The sequence below is a fragment of the Pleurodeles waltl genome, chromosome 10 (genome assembly GCF_031143425.1).
Source record: "Pleurodeles waltl isolate 20211129_DDA chromosome 10, aPleWal1.hap1.20221129, whole genome shotgun sequence".
Classification (NCBI taxonomy): domain Eukaryota; kingdom Metazoa; phylum Chordata; class Amphibia; order Caudata; family Salamandridae; genus Pleurodeles; species Pleurodeles waltl.
This window is the reverse complement of record NC_090449.1, coordinates 655,048,230-655,066,381: the sequence shown is the minus strand read 5'-3', so window position 1 is coordinate 655,066,381 and position 18,152 is coordinate 655,048,230.

Genomic DNA, 18,152 nt, shown 5'->3' with positions numbered 1-18,152 from the left:
CCCCCCCAAATGACACAATGCTTGCACACACTTCTCCATGAAAACTTGTCACATACATCGTGCCCAAGGTGTACTCACCTGTTGATCTGGAGGCCCATACAGCTGTCCACACTGGGGTAGGACCCCATCCACCAAGTGCTCCAACTCCTCCAAAGTGAAGGCAGGGGCACTTTCCCCAGTCACACGGACCATGGCAAGATCCAGACACAGGTCATAGCAGCACACGCAGTGTAGGTGTTGTCCTGTGGAAAGTCAGGATTTAGGTAGAAAATGGTGGTCAGGTCCATAGCGGTGTACACTGTGACCACTCCCACTGATCCCCATTGGCCACTGTACTCCATAGAGCTCCATATTAGCCAATGAGGAATTGCACGGGGTGCAAGACCACCTACCGCCATGACGCCCAACATCAGCAGAGTTACCTCACTTCCACCTGTCCCTAGACACAGGACAGGTGGTCACCATTTAATGGTGGTGGACTTCATTCAGATAATCCGTAACTGCGTCATTGCTACAATTTGCACATACATTGACATTCCCATAGTCCCATCACATCAATGCTCAAAGTACACTGAGGTGGTGGTTCCATTGTTCAAATTGTGACAGCCCACTCACTCTTGTGTCCCTTAGATACTTACCACTGAGGATGAATAGGAGGAGGAGACAAGCCCCCGCTTACAGACCCCTTGTGGACTTGGATACACTGGAGGACAGGCACATAATTCTCACCTATAGACTGGACAGGGCCACAATCACAGAGCTGTGTGCCCAATTGGAGCCTGATCTGAAATCAGCTATCCATCATGCCACTGGGATCCCCCTCTTGTGCAGGTTCTGTCAGTGCTCCATTTGCTGGCAACTGGTTCTTTCCAAGTGACAGTGGGATTGGCAGCAGGAATGTCACAGCCAATGTTCTCAATCGTGCTGGCAAGGGTTTTGGCTGCCTTGGTCAAACACATGTGTAGCTACTGTACTTTCCCCCCATGTGGAAGATTTGGCCACTGTGAAGGCAGGATTCTATGCAATGGGACATATACCCAATATTATTGGGGAGATTGAAAGGTACACATATTGCGCTTGTCCCCCCTGCCAGAATGAACAGGTGTTCAGGAATCAGAAGAGTTTCCACTCACTCAATGTGCAAATGGTGTGCCTGGTGTACAAGTACATCGCCCACGTCACTGCCAAGTATACTGGATCAGTGCATGACGCCTTCGTCCTGAGGAATAGCAGCATCCCAAATGTGATGGCACAACTACAGAGGCAAAGGGTGTGGCTAATTGGTGGGCCTGGCTCCCCACCCAATGTATGTCAGTGTATGCCTTCTTGTGTTAACACTATACCATTGTGTAAGGCTAATATTTGTCGATCAATACTTGCAGGTGACCCTGGCTACCCAAACCTACTGTGGCTCCTGACAACTGTGAGGAATGCCAGGACGGTGGCTGAGTATTGTAATAATGATGCAGTTGGGCAAACTAGGAGAATTATGGAAAGAACCTTCGGCCTCCTGAAGGCCTGGTTCAGATGCCTCCATCTGACAGGTGGATCCCTGTGCTACTCACCTGAGAAGGTCTGCCAGGTAGTAGTGGTATGCTGCATGTTGCACAATCTGACCCTGACAACATGTGCCTTATCTGCAGGAGGAGGAGACTGGAAATGCCCCTGTGGCAGCAGTGGACCCTGAGGACAGTGAGGATGAGGAGGCAGAGGATGGGGATGTGGACAACAGAACATCAGTTATATGTCCATACTTCCAATGACACACAGGTGAGACAGTGGAACTGACCATTCCTCTGAATATTTATGTTTTCTGTGTTACTGTAGCATGATGGCATTCATTTCCTTACATCTCAACTTACTGTCACCTATGGCTTCTCATTTTGCAGATGTTGGTGATATAACAACTGTGTACTGATGTGATGCTACAGGTCATTAATTGAATGCTATTACGGTGTTCAGATCATTTGCACAAGATGTGACTGTTTCCATAAATGCACATTTTTTTCACATAAAACACTATCATTCAAGTTGTGTTCAAGGGTGTTTATTGTAGTGAAAATAATTGATGGAAAAGTGCAATGGAATGGGCTAATGGTAGAGGAAAAACCAGGGTTTTGTTCCAGTCTATTTGTAGCACAGGTCCAGTGTCCAAGTGGCCAAAGGAAGAGGAGCAAAGGCAGTTCAAAGTGGACAAGGTGACAGGGTGGGACACAAGGGGGACATTCAGGAGGGTGTCATTTCCTGGTGGTGGTCTTGGTCTTGGCAAGTGTCTCTGGCTTCTGTCTGGATCACAGGGAACATTTGCGGGGTGTTTCACCTTCTGCAGGGGGAGGGGTGTTGGTGGCCTGTGGGGCCTGTGGCAGGGCCTCCTGCACACTAGCTGCAGCTGAAGTGGAGGGCTGGTCAGTAAACTAGCTAGTGGTAGGGGCCCGCTGGTGTGCTGTCTATTCCCTCATAATGTTGGCCATATCTTCCAGCACCCCTTCTATGGATACCATAGTGGTGCTGAGGGCCTGCAAATCCTCTCTGATCTCCTGATGGTGTTCCTCCTTCAGCATGTTGGTAAGGATCTGGCCCATCTCGTCCTGGGATTGTTTGTAAGCCCCCAGGACATTAGTGAGTGCCTCCTGGAGAGTCAGTTCCCTGGGCCTGTCCTCCCCTTGGCGCACAGCAGTCCTCCAAGTGTCCCTGTTCCCCTGTACCTCATTCGGGAACGGAGCCTGAGGGTAGGTGCTGCGCCTGACACCGATACGCACACAAATTGTTTGTGTATTGGGCATCAGGCCTACGTGATCCCATGAAGCCCTTTCTCTAGTGGAGATGGGTGACTGATAGGAAAAAGCCAGTCTTGTTCTATCCTAGTAAGTGACTGACTACGTTTTGACTGTAAACGATAGATTGCAGGAGTCTATGTATAATTTTTTCTTTTTTTCACTTGGGTTTCGATTGAAGAAGTCCAATTATTTAATAGGTCCTGAAGAAGCGTCGTAGGATCCTGCTGAGACCATATCAAGACGCGAAACATGTCGACCACATATTAAGGAATTTCGGATAATTACCGACTTCCTGCTTTGAATTTTCTTGTGTGAGTGTCTGAGCATTATCTCAATTTTCACTCCCTTGCCATTCTTTTAATCTTGGCCATTTCCCAACATCAAAGAATAAATCACTTAGTGAGGGTCCTGAGCCAATCTTATCCTTTATTCCTGTACTTTCCTTCCCCACGGACCCATACTTGGCTCCGCGGCATCATCGGCAAAAACAAAAGATCTCCGGCAAAGAGCCCCCCCTTTTTAGGGGGGAGCCCGTCAGACATTGCAGCGCCGGTCTGACGAGGAGCTGTCCGATGATGAAGCATGACACCAAGTACGGTGTGTGAGGACTCTTGCTCCTGATGATCAGGACTCCTTTACTTCCTCTCCCTATTCTTTTGGAACAGTGTATCATATTTTATTATCAACCCCTGTGCCTCTGTCCACTGAACAGTGTGCCCATTGCCACTGACCCCAGGTCCCTAATTGTCTTGGAGTGATGTCTGGACTGCGGTCCCTGTACAGGTGGGCACACTGCTGATTGATGTTTCCTGGGGACAGAGGTGTGGGGACGTTGGGTGGCTGCTGTGGTGTTGGATACTGATGCGGGAGGCTCTGTGGTGGGCTGTGCGTGGGCTTGGGTGGCCAACTGACCAGTAGTCCCTGATGGGACAGGTAGTTCATCCAAATCCTGAAGTCCAGAGTTACTGTCATCACTGGAGGCATCTTCTGTTGGGGGACTGGATAGTCATGGCACCTCCTTGCCGCTGACATTGGCTGGGGCACCTGTGAGGATGTAAGTGATGTATTGTGCTTCATGTCTGTGACATATTGTACATCCCTAGCTTCCCCTCTATTGTTGCTGTTGCCCTGCCACCTTTGTTTGTGTATCGTGATGTATTGTGGGATTATTAGTTCTCCATGCTGTGAATGCTTTGGTGATGGGTATACATGTAGGGCTGGGAGGGCTGTCCATGCACTGGCATGGCATGCAGGGCTTGACATTGGGGTTAGTCAAATGTGTATGTGTAGTGTGTGGGATGGGGAGGAGTGACGGGAGTGTGGGTGAGAGGGTGTGATGGCAGGCAGGTATGCGGGGTGATAAGTAGTAAATATTGACTCACCAATGTCCAGTCCTCCGGCTACTCCAGTGAGTTCTTCAGGATGCAGTATTGCCAAGATTTGCTCCTACCATGCTGTGAGCTGTGAGGGAGGAGGTGAGGTGCACCACCAGTCCTCTGGATGGCGAGCTGGTGCCTTGCTGCTTTAGAACGTACTTTCCACCGTAGGTAGTTCCACCTCTTCCTGATGTCATCCCTTGTTCTTGAATGCTGTCCCACGGCGTTCACACTGTCCACGATTCTCTGCGATAGCTCCATCTTCCTGGCAATGGATGTTTGCTGTACCTGTGGTCCAAACAGCTGTGGCTCTATCCTGACTATTTCCTCCACCATGACCTGCAACTCCTCATCAGTGAAACAGGGGTGCCTTAATGGGGACATGGGTGTTGTGTGTTGTGCAGAGGGTGTTGAGTGATGTGGTGGGGTGTGGGATGTGGGGTGCATGAAGGATGAATGGGTGTTTGTGGTGTGTGTGTGTATAGTTGTCTCCGTGGTCTTCGTTGTTAGTGTTGTGGTGATTATTGGTGTTCATGAAGGGTTGTGGGTAATGTGGGTAATGTGCGTGTGTGTCTTATAGTGCTCTGGGTGGGTGTGTGTATCAGTGTCAGGTGTGTGGTTTTTGTTTAGGCCAATGTTGTGTTGTTTTGTATTTGGGTGGCCATTCTGAGTGCGCCAGTGGGTACCACCAATGGTTTACCGCCATTGAATGTCCGCTGTGGTGATTTGTTGGTCATAACATGGTGGGCATAGTTTTGTTGGCATAACCATATGGGTGTTCGTACCGACACTTTAACACTAACCTTTGGGCTGGCACATTTGTGTATGTGGCAGTTTTCTTTTAGTTTGGTGTGTGTGTATCATAATATGGCGAATGGATATTTGCCACTGTGGCGTTATGTTGGTGGCCGTCACCGCAGCGGTAAGCGGCATTTACCGCCAATGTCATAAAGAGGGACATCATTTTTGCCCATAAGGGAGTAATATTTGGAAATTTACATCCTACTGAAGAGGGATAATAAGTGTTCCATAGCATGCTATATCACAGAATCGCTATCATCTTCAAAGAAGCCACCCAATGCTCCACCACCTCGAAAAGCACCACTACTAACATGGAACACTTTTTATGTCTTTTATGTTTGTTTGTAAACTGCATTATTACCCGCAGAAGTATTCTGGCGCTGAACAGATGTGTGTGTCCAGCACAGCTTACGGTATGTTCGCTAATATAAAAGCCAGCTCTTCTTGTGGAAGACAGGAGGAGCCTCTGATGTGGAGTGGGAGGTCGTTCCACACTTTAGGAGCAATTTGAGGGAACACATCTCCTCCTGCTTTGCTTCTTTATTGGCATGGTATGTGTGTAAGTATGAGTCCTCTAGCAAGGAGGTGTCTGAATGGTTGGTGGAAGGAGATGAGACTGTATCTGATAAGTGGGTCTGAGTTTTGTAGTGCTTTGAACATGTGTGTGAGGAGTTTGAATTGACCATGCTTCTGTATTAGAGCCAGTGTAGATCGCTGCAGTGTGGTGTGATATGAGTTCTGTGTGGGAGGTTGAGGATGAGTCCGGTTGCTAAGATCCGAATGGTTTGTTCTCTTCTAGTGAGTTGCTTGATGATCCTAGTACAGAGGGTGTTCCCATAGTTTAACTTGCTGGTGACTCGGGGGTGAGTGACTCTTTCTTTTTACTAGAAAAAACGTCACTAGAATACTTTGGGGGTCATTCAGACCCCGGCGGGCGGCGGGAGCCGCCCGCCTGGAGGGAACCGCCATATGGCTGCTCCGCGGTCGAAAGACCGCGGTGGCCATTCTGGCTTTCCCGCTGGGCTGGCGGGCGACCGCCAGCAGGCCGCCCGCCAGCCCAGCGGGAAACCCCTTCCCACGAGGAAGCCGGCTCCGAATGGAGCCGGCGGAGTGGGAAGGTGCGACGGGTGCAGTTGCACCCGTCGCGAATTCCAGTGTCTGCTGAGCAGACACTGGAATTCAAAGTGGGGCCCTCTTACGGGGGCCCCTGCAGTGCCCATGCCATTGGCATGGGCACTGCAGGGGCCCCCAGGGGCCCCACGACACCCCTCACCGCAATCCTGTTCCTGGCGGTCGGAACCGCCAGGAACAGGATGGCGGTGAGGGGGTCGGAATCCCCCATGGCAGCTCAGCAAGCTGCGCCGCCATGGGGGATTCCCAGGGCAGCAGAAAACCGTCGGGAGACCGCCGGTTTTCCTGGTCTGACCGCGGCCAAACCGCCACGGTCAGAATGCCCTGCGGGGCACCGCCAGCCTGTTGGCGGTGCTCCCGCATCCCCGGCCCGCCGGGGTCGGAATGAGCCCCTTTATCTTCAAGCTCCTCATCACTGTTAGTGTACATATTCACTGAATGGCCTACTCAACTACCAAATCCCTGGAGCAAGTGCCAACTTTGGCAGCAGCATAGCAGATTTTGTTGTTCTCTTGATCCTGAAATCTAGCACCTTCTTCTCCTCTGTGACCTCAACACCAGCTGGAGAACTTCACAATCCCAACACGAACAACCTCCTGGAGGAACTGTTCAACCTGAGACTCACCTAGTGAGTGGAAGACCACATACATGCCTCTGGACAATTACTGGACCTCATTATCACCAGATCAGTGAGATCACAGTAGATACGTTTACACTGATCAACTGGTTCGACCACGCCCTTGTCAACTTCAGCATATCCATCCCACACCACTTCTGAAACACCATTGCCAAAGCTTTACAATGGGACTGGAACTAGTGCTCAAAAGAATCCTTGTCCTCCCAACTTCTCAGCCACCAGCCTTAACACAACAGCAATCTCCATGAAACCATCTCCAGTTTCAACACCTTTATCACCACCTTCACTAACACCCAGGCTCTTCTCAAATAGCAGAAGAAAACCGGAACCAGACCACAAGCAATACATGGAAGAGCTCAGGCTAACCATAGGCCACTGCAAGCAACTTCACTGCAGATGGAGACTAAGCCAGGATGACACTGAAATGAAAACCTGCAAATCCGTCTTCAGATGCTACCATCAGCAAATCAGAGGCACCAAAAGCTCAACACTCAGTGACTGCATCACAAGCAGCACCAACAAAATCTTTGCCATTGTGAAAGAATGTACACCTCCACGAGCAAGCTCATCAGCATAGCCCCGTTCTCAGGATCTTTGCACCCAATAGCCCCCTTTCTTCAACAACAAGGTCACCAGTATCTACAACAACTTTGAGCCCCAAATATACCCTTTCACCCATGCATCCCTCTGGCCCATCTCAACCTGCACCTAGAGGATCACTCTGACCACTTGGCCCATGTCACTACTGAAGAAATTGCAACAATCATGCAGATCATATACTTTGGGGCACTCAGTCCCTGCCTGCACTATGTTTTCATCAAAGGACTAGACCCAATCATCACAGCCCTCAACCCGATCTTGAATGACTCAATCATCACAGCTGCTTTCCCAGATGCCTGGAAGTATGCCAACGTAGCAAAACCCTCAGCAAACCTCAAGACACTAGCCAACTACCAACATTTCTCCTTGCTATCCTACCCACCATAAGTCATGGAAAATATGATAAACAAATGTCTAGTCACCCACCTTAATGCCAGCTACCTCTTCACCACTACTTAATCTGGATTCATTCCCAACCACTGTACAGAGAGCACCCTCATCAGCACCATGGACAACATTTGGATGATAAAGAACAGAGGTGACACCGCAACCCTAATTCTGCTAGACCTTGGTGCAGCCTTTGCACATTCTTATCCAACAACTGCATGAAGCCAATATCTTAGGACCACACTTTGCGTGATTTGATCCTGCCTGACAGCCCACACCCAGTCAGTCAGCCTGTCCCGCTTCACCTTGGACACCATCCACATCATCTGTGGAGATCCACAAGGATTATCATTCAGTCCCACTTTGTTCAAATCCTATGTGTCCCCACTTGTCAACATCATCTATGCCCATTGAATCAACATCATATACCTCTCTGATGACATACAGCCCATACTCAAACAAGACATCAAACACCCAGACACATTTCTCAGCCTACATGGCTAAAGTTGCCCACTGTATGAAAAACAGTTTCCTCAAGTTCAACGTAGACAAGATGAAAGTAGTAATCTTTGGCAAAGACATCTCACTCGGGGATTCTGCCTGGTGACCTGTCAAACTCAGATCCACACCCCGCCAAGCAACCCGTGCAAAGAACCTCACAATAGTCATCAACAAGAAGGTCACCATAACCAACCAAAAAAACACAGTCTCCTTCTAATTCCACACACTCCAGAAGATCTTCAGATGGCTCCCCACCAACACCCTCAGAGCTGTCACCTAAACACTCATCACCAGCAAGCTGGCCTACATCAACATTCTCTATGACAGAATCAGCACTCAACTGATCAGAAGACTCCAGATTATACAAGCCCCAGCTGCTGGGCTCAACCTACCCCCCCCCACAGTCACATCACTTGATACCTTAAAGAGATACGAAGACTCCCAATCCACACTGAGCAGTCTTTGAACACCTAACACACATTTACAAAGCCTTACACAGCACTGGCCACACATACCTCAACAACCAAATAAACCTCCAGAAACCTACCATACGCCTCCTCTCAGCCAGACTCCTACTTGCACCCCACATATGCAGAACCAGGTCGTGTATTCTCCTAACTCGCTCCTAAAGTCTGGAGCAACTTGCTTCTGCACATCAGAGCCATCTTCTCAGTTCTAAAATTTCTCAAGAAACTGAAGACCTAGCTCTTCACCTAGCACTGGCTCAGACATTCAGCTCCTTCTTTAGCTTGTTAACGTAAACATATTTATAAGAATGTATTAATGAATGTTTATGTATTTTCAATAACTAAAAATGTAGAAAATGACTGATATAGGAAAATAATGTGCACGTTTGAAATTGTGACCTCCGAGAGAGACTACCAAGATTCACAAATTATATTAAAAGAATGACTAGCATATGTAAAATATTGAAAATATATTAGAATAACATAGTAGTATGTCATATTGAGAGATATAACTTATGTTTTGCATTATATTGTAGAGCTTAACTCAGCCAAAGTCGTGGCCTAGTTTTGCCAGGCCTCATGGAGAAGCTGAATATTAATGTTCAATGTAGAGACGCTGATGTGCTGAACTAACCGTGAACTCCTCATTGTTAAATAAAATCTGCTTCACTAGAAACCTTTGCGTGAACCAACGGAAAGGAGAAGATGGAATGAAATTGTAGCAAAAACTGTGTAAAGCATTCAGAGTATACTTTCCCAGGACACGAACAGTAGAGACAATGACTGGAGAAGAAGATGCAACATTTTTTATACCTGACGAGCCGGATGATGAGGACATCTCAAAGTGAACCAATCAACAATCAGAGAACAGTGTAATATTAGAATTCAGAAATTTGAATTGTAAAAACTATTGGTTGGAGTAAAATTGTGTCATTAATTGACCAATTAGGAATTGGGGGATAGTCTGGGTGACTTTGATTTAATAATGTGACAGAGGGGCTAGATCTCAGACCTTATTCCAAAATTGATGCAAGATCGAAGAAGATTTGAAATTCTGTCATTGGTCTCATGCTCTCGAGAGCCTGATGCGATGCTGATCGATTGATGACCTGAGGACGAAGACTGACTTGTTGCTGATCTATAATGAGGATAGGTAGATATGACAATGTGACTGAATGAACTTTTGTGCCTTTTCTTTTTAGGTACCGACTGTGCTGTTTAAATATGTTTTCTCTTAGCTAGATGTTTTTCCAAATTCATGTTCTTAACTGTTTTCGCATGAAGACCCACATACTGATGCTAATCTGGGTTAAGTGATGTCCCTACCCTATGACATTGACAAATACAGAGGCAAATGATTGACAAACTGAGTTGCTGATCTCTGCTACTCATGTTGACTTATTCATGCCTGATTCAATTATTGACTTATGCTGCTGCTTTAGAATGTACTCTGATGCAAGTTTTGATTAGGATATATTTTTGGTGCCTTCTAATGAATTAATACGGATTGGTTGACTCAAATAAAATTAAATTAATTTTTATGAATTAGAATTGTAACTAATAGGGAATAAAACTACTAAAACGTATAGTGAGTTGTGGTTATTCATGACTGGAGGATGATCGGGTGTTATGCTTCTGATTCATTGATGATAATAACTAATGTTTATTGAATTACGCATTAATCATTAGTATGACTGCCATTAGCCTAGCTAGGATACTCCATGTGAATCAAAAGGTTCATCGACCTCTACGTGTCCCCTTGTAAGTTTACTTACTAAGGACAAGGTGCACTAACAAGCGCCAGGATACCCTATACTATAAGCTATGTGCTACACAAATACATATTACATAAAATAACATAGCATCGCAAAGATACTATGAAAAGTTTGGGAAACCACCAAAACAAATGAGATTGTGGTCTTCACATACGTTTCCCCAACCTATTTCCACCTCTCAAAACAGTTTATATTTACTGTTATCAAATGCAAGAGTACATTTCTTTCCAGGATGGGAATGAAATGGAACACTTCCATAGTTAGTGCTGATATAGAGAGAAGAATTTTCAGCTAGGAAAAAATATTTTGTCTATGAAACAAAATAAAAAAATGCAATTGGAAAGCTGAGCATGTAGAAAACCGTTTGCATTACCCCAACTAGGAATTCTGAATAATTTCCTGAAACTATTCCTGGAAATATTTTGCTGTCTCAAGTTTCACAGTGCTCTCTTTGAAACCTTTGTCAGTTTCTAAAATTTAAAAATTCTCTATCTATGTAAGACAGTAAACCTGTAGATTTCAGTGTTCTGTTTTGTGAAGTGGGTTCACAGAATTCTAAGTAGACGGAAAATTCCACATGATTACAGATGGAAAATTTATAATATACCAATAATAGTAACAATTTCATTTGCATACTTTTTTCTCCTAGAGAGCAATATTTTTTACGTGTTTAGAAATTCCTATGTTATAGCCCCACTGATAGAACAGATCCCTCCTCTTCTACACCGTGGAGAGGCTCTTGCTCCTGACACTTGCATGTTTTTCAATAGTGGGACACTACCTGCAACATGAATGGGACTTCCCACAATATTATGAGTTTCAGTGTTCATGATCATAAGTATATACGGGTATAAGTATGCTATTCTTGACATCTATGTACTTTGACAATATATGTAACTGCAAGATAAGTAGATGTGTAGTTAAGAATTGCTATCCTATACTTGCCTTTATATACATACCTTCCCCAAATTGTGATAATAGATACACTCTATACAGTATTATTGCAGGGTGATATTTTATCAGTCCATATTGTGATATAAATCCATGGATTTGTAGGTGTCCACCTATATCTGCTGGTTGCCCCAGTCATAAAGGATCACAATCCCACCCTAAACCACAAATGTATGTATTTGCCATTTGCACCATACTGGTGATGATTCATTGAATCAGGATGTGCTACAATCCCTTGATGTGTGTGCTTGTGGAAACAGAGAATGCCTTCGACTTGACATAAAGATAATCATCAAAATGGACATCCCAATTCTGAAAAAAGAAAGTATAAAAAGACAAAAAATGATAGTGCACATATTATATGAAACACATTATAAAGAGCATTGTGCTGGCTACCCTAATATTCAATGGATGTGACATTGCAAATCAAAACACCTTTTGCATTGAATATTCTTATCCAGATCCTTCTTATAAGAGTAACAACATGGGTTTTATAATTGTGAAATATGTTAAGAAGGACTGGATCTTAAACAACAGTAAACATTCTAGCTACTCAAATTGGACACTTTTTTTCAGCTTCCATTGTCTTTATGTGGGTTAGGTCAGCCCTTTTGAAATGGTAATACCATCATGAGATGCAGACCATCCATAATATCTGTGAAGCAACAGTTGTATGACTTCTGATTTAATATTAGAAATGTGGTTTGATATGCACAATAGAGTAGTGTGTATTATACATGCACTTTTGGGTTTTGCTTAAGAAATGAAACTTTGCAAAAAAAAACATGAATCATTGAAAACAAAATTCTATGAAAAACGAGGCAGCAGATGGTGACCATTTGAGGATACATACTTTTAGGCTTCTAAACCCATCTTTACTTTTCTGAGAAGAAGTTCAGATATAGTTTGAGTCACAGAAATGTTGGTGGGAAGAAGATGGTGGATAACCTTAAGTTATGAATAAAAAAGGAATGTGAGAATTAAGAGGTATTTAAACTCAGAAAACAGAGTCCTTTTGGCTAAAGTAAGTATTGTATGTAATACTTGCTTTACCTTCATATGTCATTAACCAGGCCCCAGAGGCATTTTGCAGGGTCACACATTTGATGAATGAATGCTTGGTGATAGTCCTCAGTGGTGTCCCTCAAAGATTTATGGGGTCATGTGGTTCCCTATATCAAATTGAGGATGTGTGGTTTAGCCCCTCTGTCAGGGGACAACAAACTGTATTGTTTTAAAGAGTATGGGGAGGATCAGTGCTATTGGGATGGGGTTTTGAGTATTTCCATGCTCTTGTTTTGAAAAGAGTGAAGCTCATTCTCTGTAAAGAAGAAAGTGACCCAACATCTAGATATGTTGATTTGAAAGAGGCAGTTTTTGAAGGATCCAGGCTGACCTGTGCTTAAACTCAAAGAGTTGAGTAGAATTTTAACCATGCTCACAGCATTTGATTTGGAACTTTCAATGGTTTGGCACTAATCACAGAATGCCAGTACAAATCCTACAGAAGATGTTTTAGGGAGGGACAGAACCACATTTCAACACATTTTTATTTTCAAACTGCACTTATAACTCTACTACATCCTAAGATGTCTCAAAACAGTAGTTAATGTACTCCAACTGAGACAAGCAGTAGGTCCAGCACCACACATGCCCACCCATAGGAAATAATGAAGACAGGGACTTAAAATTAAACCACAGAGGAAATAATGTTAGATAAATTAAATACATTAGATAGATAGATAGATAGATAGATAGATAGATAGATAGATAGATAGATAGATAGATAGATAGATAGATAGAAAAATTGAGTTGAAAGTTATATAGATTCTAAATAATTTTACAAGTAATATTTTAATTATATAACTGTTTATATTACAAATATATGTAATTTTAAAATATAGGTTAAGTAATCAAAATATCCACCTTACATTTTATTTATTTAAAATTTTTCACGTTACTGCAGCACTCCTGCAGTACCACCCACAAGCTTTATCTGAATGAAGTTTCACTGCCCCTTGGTACCATGAGGGTGAAACTTGAGCAGCTAGTCCCACAGGAGAGTTGTGAGGTTTTTTTAGTGTCATTTTATGGGCACAGTTTCTTTTTGCCACAGGCCTGCAGCTTGTGCCCATTAGCTTAGTAGTAATTCATTTTAATTAATTTTATTATTTTACCAGACGCCTCATTTTGCAGTGTTTTTTATATCTTTATCTGTTGTTTGCCCTGCCTAGGAATTATTTTCATTTCTTGGCACAACATCTTTACTCTGTGCTTGCTCCAAGCTGTACATGATCTTGTTGTCTGTACAAAGTAGAACATAACAACCTCTGCCACTTCACAGAAATAAATGTGCTCTGATGTTAGGGCAGCTTTCTTAGAACACCAGTTGTTTTATTATAAAACATCTCTCTGTCCCCTATACCTTAGAGGGAAGTTCCAGCCAGAAATTACCACCACATGTTGTTGCTTCATTGCAGCAGTCTGCTGAGTTATTCTGTAGACCAACAGCCCTCTTCCCTACTACCATATTCAGGTTTGGGGGCTGGTGTCTTCCCAGGGGTCCTGAAGGGCGGATTAGGGCTAACACTGCTGTGCTCTATTTTAGAACCCTAGTGGTGTAGGTAGGGATTCTAATACTTAACATTCTGACAGTATGGTGGGACTTTTCTTGTGCATCACTTTCTTTGTCACTGCTCTGCTGTTATTATGTTTCATTATCCTAATCATTGAAGTACATGCCATTCTATCTAGAATGTAGTTGATTTAATAAAATACATTGAACCAGTCTGCTGCTTCTGTTTATCTTTGCATGTGTGAAACAAATGTAACTGAGAGAAAAGGATGAGGTCTGTTTTGCCACGATTTCCCTGAGAAATCAGAATGTCATGCACACGGCTGCTACAAATCACTGCGACTTGCAAGGTTCCCTGTATCATAGCACAAATGGCTTGAACAGTGCAAATTCCAGCAAGCATATATTCACTTGTGACTCGCATTCCCTAAATCATCTTGTGTGGAGAAGAAAACAACCTTGGGAAAATTTGTGTGCAGGCATTTGTATATGTGAAGGACAACATGGTATTGCTACAGCTGAACACCAGAAGCTTTATGTTTGATTTCCACAAAAGTTGCCTGAGTTTATATTGGTGAAGTGGACAACAGTTATGTCTTACAGGAAGTAGCTACCCACCCTCAATCTTTGTTTTGACTACCTGGGTCAGTAGACAGCAATATGTGTTGCCTTTTGCATTTCAAAATGAGTAATGCAATGAAGAGGCACACTAACTTGACTTGCTTAACTTAACACATCTCACCTTTGTAAATGGGCAAATGACAACCCCAGTTGCATGATGAAGCAACAGCAACAAAATATCCATATCTGAACTATGTGTCCTGTTCCATGTGGAAACATCATCTTGCTTGCGACTCAGTGTCAGGAATGATATGATTATAAGTACTTTTGTGATTACATTTCCATATTGTATACCTACAATGCCAGCACTTGAGTCAGTTTGTCTTGTTTGATTAGGAGGCATATTTGTACAGAAGGAACATTGTTTGTATCTCTTTCTCAATATTTCGTCCTGGCTAGCCTGTCACATGTAACAGTATGACAATGTAAGCCTAATATTGCAGACATCATGGACATTTCCAACTTTAGCTGATATGCTATTCCTTTACCTACCTAGACAACATGACAAATGAAAAGACCAAACAATTTACATCTGTTTGGAGCACTACCACCACATATGTCATGTCGCTAAGGACTAAAGGAAGATGGAATCATGTATGAAGGAGGGAAGGCTGTAGGAACTTGGAATGCAGGCAGGAAAGCAGGAACAACAAGGACAGTCCAAGGACAAAAAAAGACAGGAGGGTGCCCAAGAGCAGCTGGATGTTCCTCAGACCATTCCAGGACCATCTCATGCACATCGAGTGCCAACCACACAGGCCATACAACCATCCCCTGACACAGGATTGTTATTTGAGGCCCAGGCCCTGAAAGTCCTTCAGGAACTTAAAATCCTAGCAGCAGGCATTGTGAGTGAGCTGGCAAGCCTCCATGCCCTTATACTCACACTGCAGGAGGCCATGAAGTGCATTAGTGTGCAAATTTGGCTCCCCCTTGAAAATGTCCTTTCCCCCATTTTTTTATACATTAATAATGGTTATACTTATTCAAGCATGGTGTAGGTTAGGATTTCGTACAGGAATAGTGTAGGTTAGTGTTAGGTTTTACATGTTTAATTAGGTACTCATTTTTAGGAATGTTTTTAGACTGGTAGATTTTTAGATGGGTGGAGGAGTTGATGTTTAGTGTGTGTTATAAAAAAGAAAAATATATAAAAAAGAAAAATCCCCAAAAATGTATATTTGTTTAGACTTACTTGTATAGGTAGTGTATGTTTAAGGTGTGTTTGTTTTCTGTATTGTGCTGTATATGTATTAAGGGGATGTGGTAAATGTTTTATTTGTCATTTGTGTACAGTAGCTAAGATAAATTAGGATAAGTTAAGATAGTGTAGGCTAGAGTTAAAGTTAGGTAGGATAGGCTAGGCAGCGGTAGGAAGTTTTAGATAAGGTAGGATAGTGTAAGGTAGTGTTAAGGTTATTTAGGTAAGACTAGTTAGGCATAGGTAGGTTAAATAGTTTTCATAAATGAAATGTATTTATACTTTCACTAATTTGTCATCATTTGATATTTCTGAGTTGCTAGCATGGAGTAAGTTGAGTTGGGTACATGATGTGGCTATTGACAAAATCTGTGCTTTAGCCTGTACTGAATGTATAATCCTTAGCAGGGAAATAACAACAAGAGGGGTCACCCTTTCCTTGTGGATTGACCATTGATTATTTCATTTTGATTCTGGACAGGACATTCATAATGATTTTGGAATATTGCTGTTTGAATTGAAGCAGTCTACTCATTGATGTGTTCTTAATCTTTTGTTTCTATATTTTCATGAGCACTTCTTTTCAGTACTCTGCTTGAGCACTATAGAACAACCATCACATTTCAAATGTTAGCTATGGACTACTGATTTTTAATGTGATTTGAAAGTGTTTTTGTCTCTTTTATTTTATCTCCTTTTCATTTTTGATTCATTCTTTGACTGTTTTTTAGGGTCTTAGTATGCAAAATGATATGTACATTTGTGGGACCACTTTGTTGCATGTACCAGGAAATCTTACTCATTGCACAACACAGGTAGCATAGTACTGTTGCACTTTGTGTGAAGGTGATTGTGCAAGTATAGTTGATATTGTTTTGGGACAACATATTATAGATTCCAGGCAACGCTGGGACTGGTGCCTGCGAGTACCACATACACCCTTCCACAGTTGTGCAAGTGGGTCATTGTAGTTGGCTAGATACAAATCATGAATGTATCCACACCTGCTTGAATTACCTCCATCATCATTGACATTGCCTACTTGCTAAGCTTGGAACTTCATGGATGTCACTATGTTTGACTACTTGCATAGTTTCAAAGACATGAGTCTCCCATATCCTTTTCTCCTGTGGAAGTGTTCCTTTGTTCCCAGTTCTGTTGTCTGGCTCATATTCACTAATATGTGTATACTTTGGTCAATAGCTGTCATGTGTGGTTATACTCTCCCTCAAAACATATAAGGCCTCTCAGGGGCAGAGGAACACAAATACCCTACGTATCCCAGTGTAGCCTTTTACACCATTCATCAGTTGATAAAGAACCCCCAACAATAACCCCTTGCATCTCTTGCATACTCACATCCAAGGTATAGGACTGCCCTAGTACATCTTAGTGTGGCACAGGTAGGATGCAAATTCAGAAGGAGTCGGAGCATGAGAATATGCATATTATCAGTGCAAGAATGATAATGTATGTACTATGGATCTCTTCAGTGTCATCATTGAGACTATCATATGTGTTTGATCATGTTGACATGGTCACTGAGCTAGATATATGTGGATGAGAGAAACAATGTTATTGGCTCACATGCCTCACAGCCCTCATTTGTAGCAAGATAGGCATTTGTGTGTTTAGTAAGGACATTTTACTGTGTGCCATTTATATAATTGTACCTTATTGTCACAACCTGACTTCCCAATGGTAGACAACACCTTCCTAATTATTCCACTGCAGTGTATATACTTGTTGTTGGTACATGTGCAAGGAGAGCTACTGAGTTTAGCTCTTTCTCCCTGAGAAGCGTGGTAGTGGTTTCCGAGAATACACCACTATCATGGTATAGTTAGTTTTTTCTACACTCGGGTTTATAGGAGTGAGTTTTTTTTACAAATGCGGATGCCTCAGCATGAGCATTTTAGCAGTGTTTGGGGCAACAACACAAACACTGATAGTGTGCAAAGGATGTCCAGACAGAGTCCATTTGGGAGACATGCAATGTGACGTAGAGTTGAGGAGAATTTCATTGAGGTGGTACAAGTTGTCATTAGGGAAGGTAGGCATTGTCACAGTCTCCAAGTGGATACGATTAACAGGTGCACAAACAAAAAGGTGGAGTACTAGGGGACAAAGGAGGTGGCATGATGATAGACACAGGACCACTGGGACACTGGTCAGGGGACACAGAGAAATGTTTACCTGTTAGTTCTCCTATGGAAATTGGAAAAGTCCACATCTTCCTCTTCTGATGGGCGTTGTGCCTTCCCAGCAGTGGGTGGTGTTTGTGTAGGAAGAATCTGAACAACACACACATCGGGGACCAAAGATCGTGCCAACGTCGGTGCCACCAAGGAA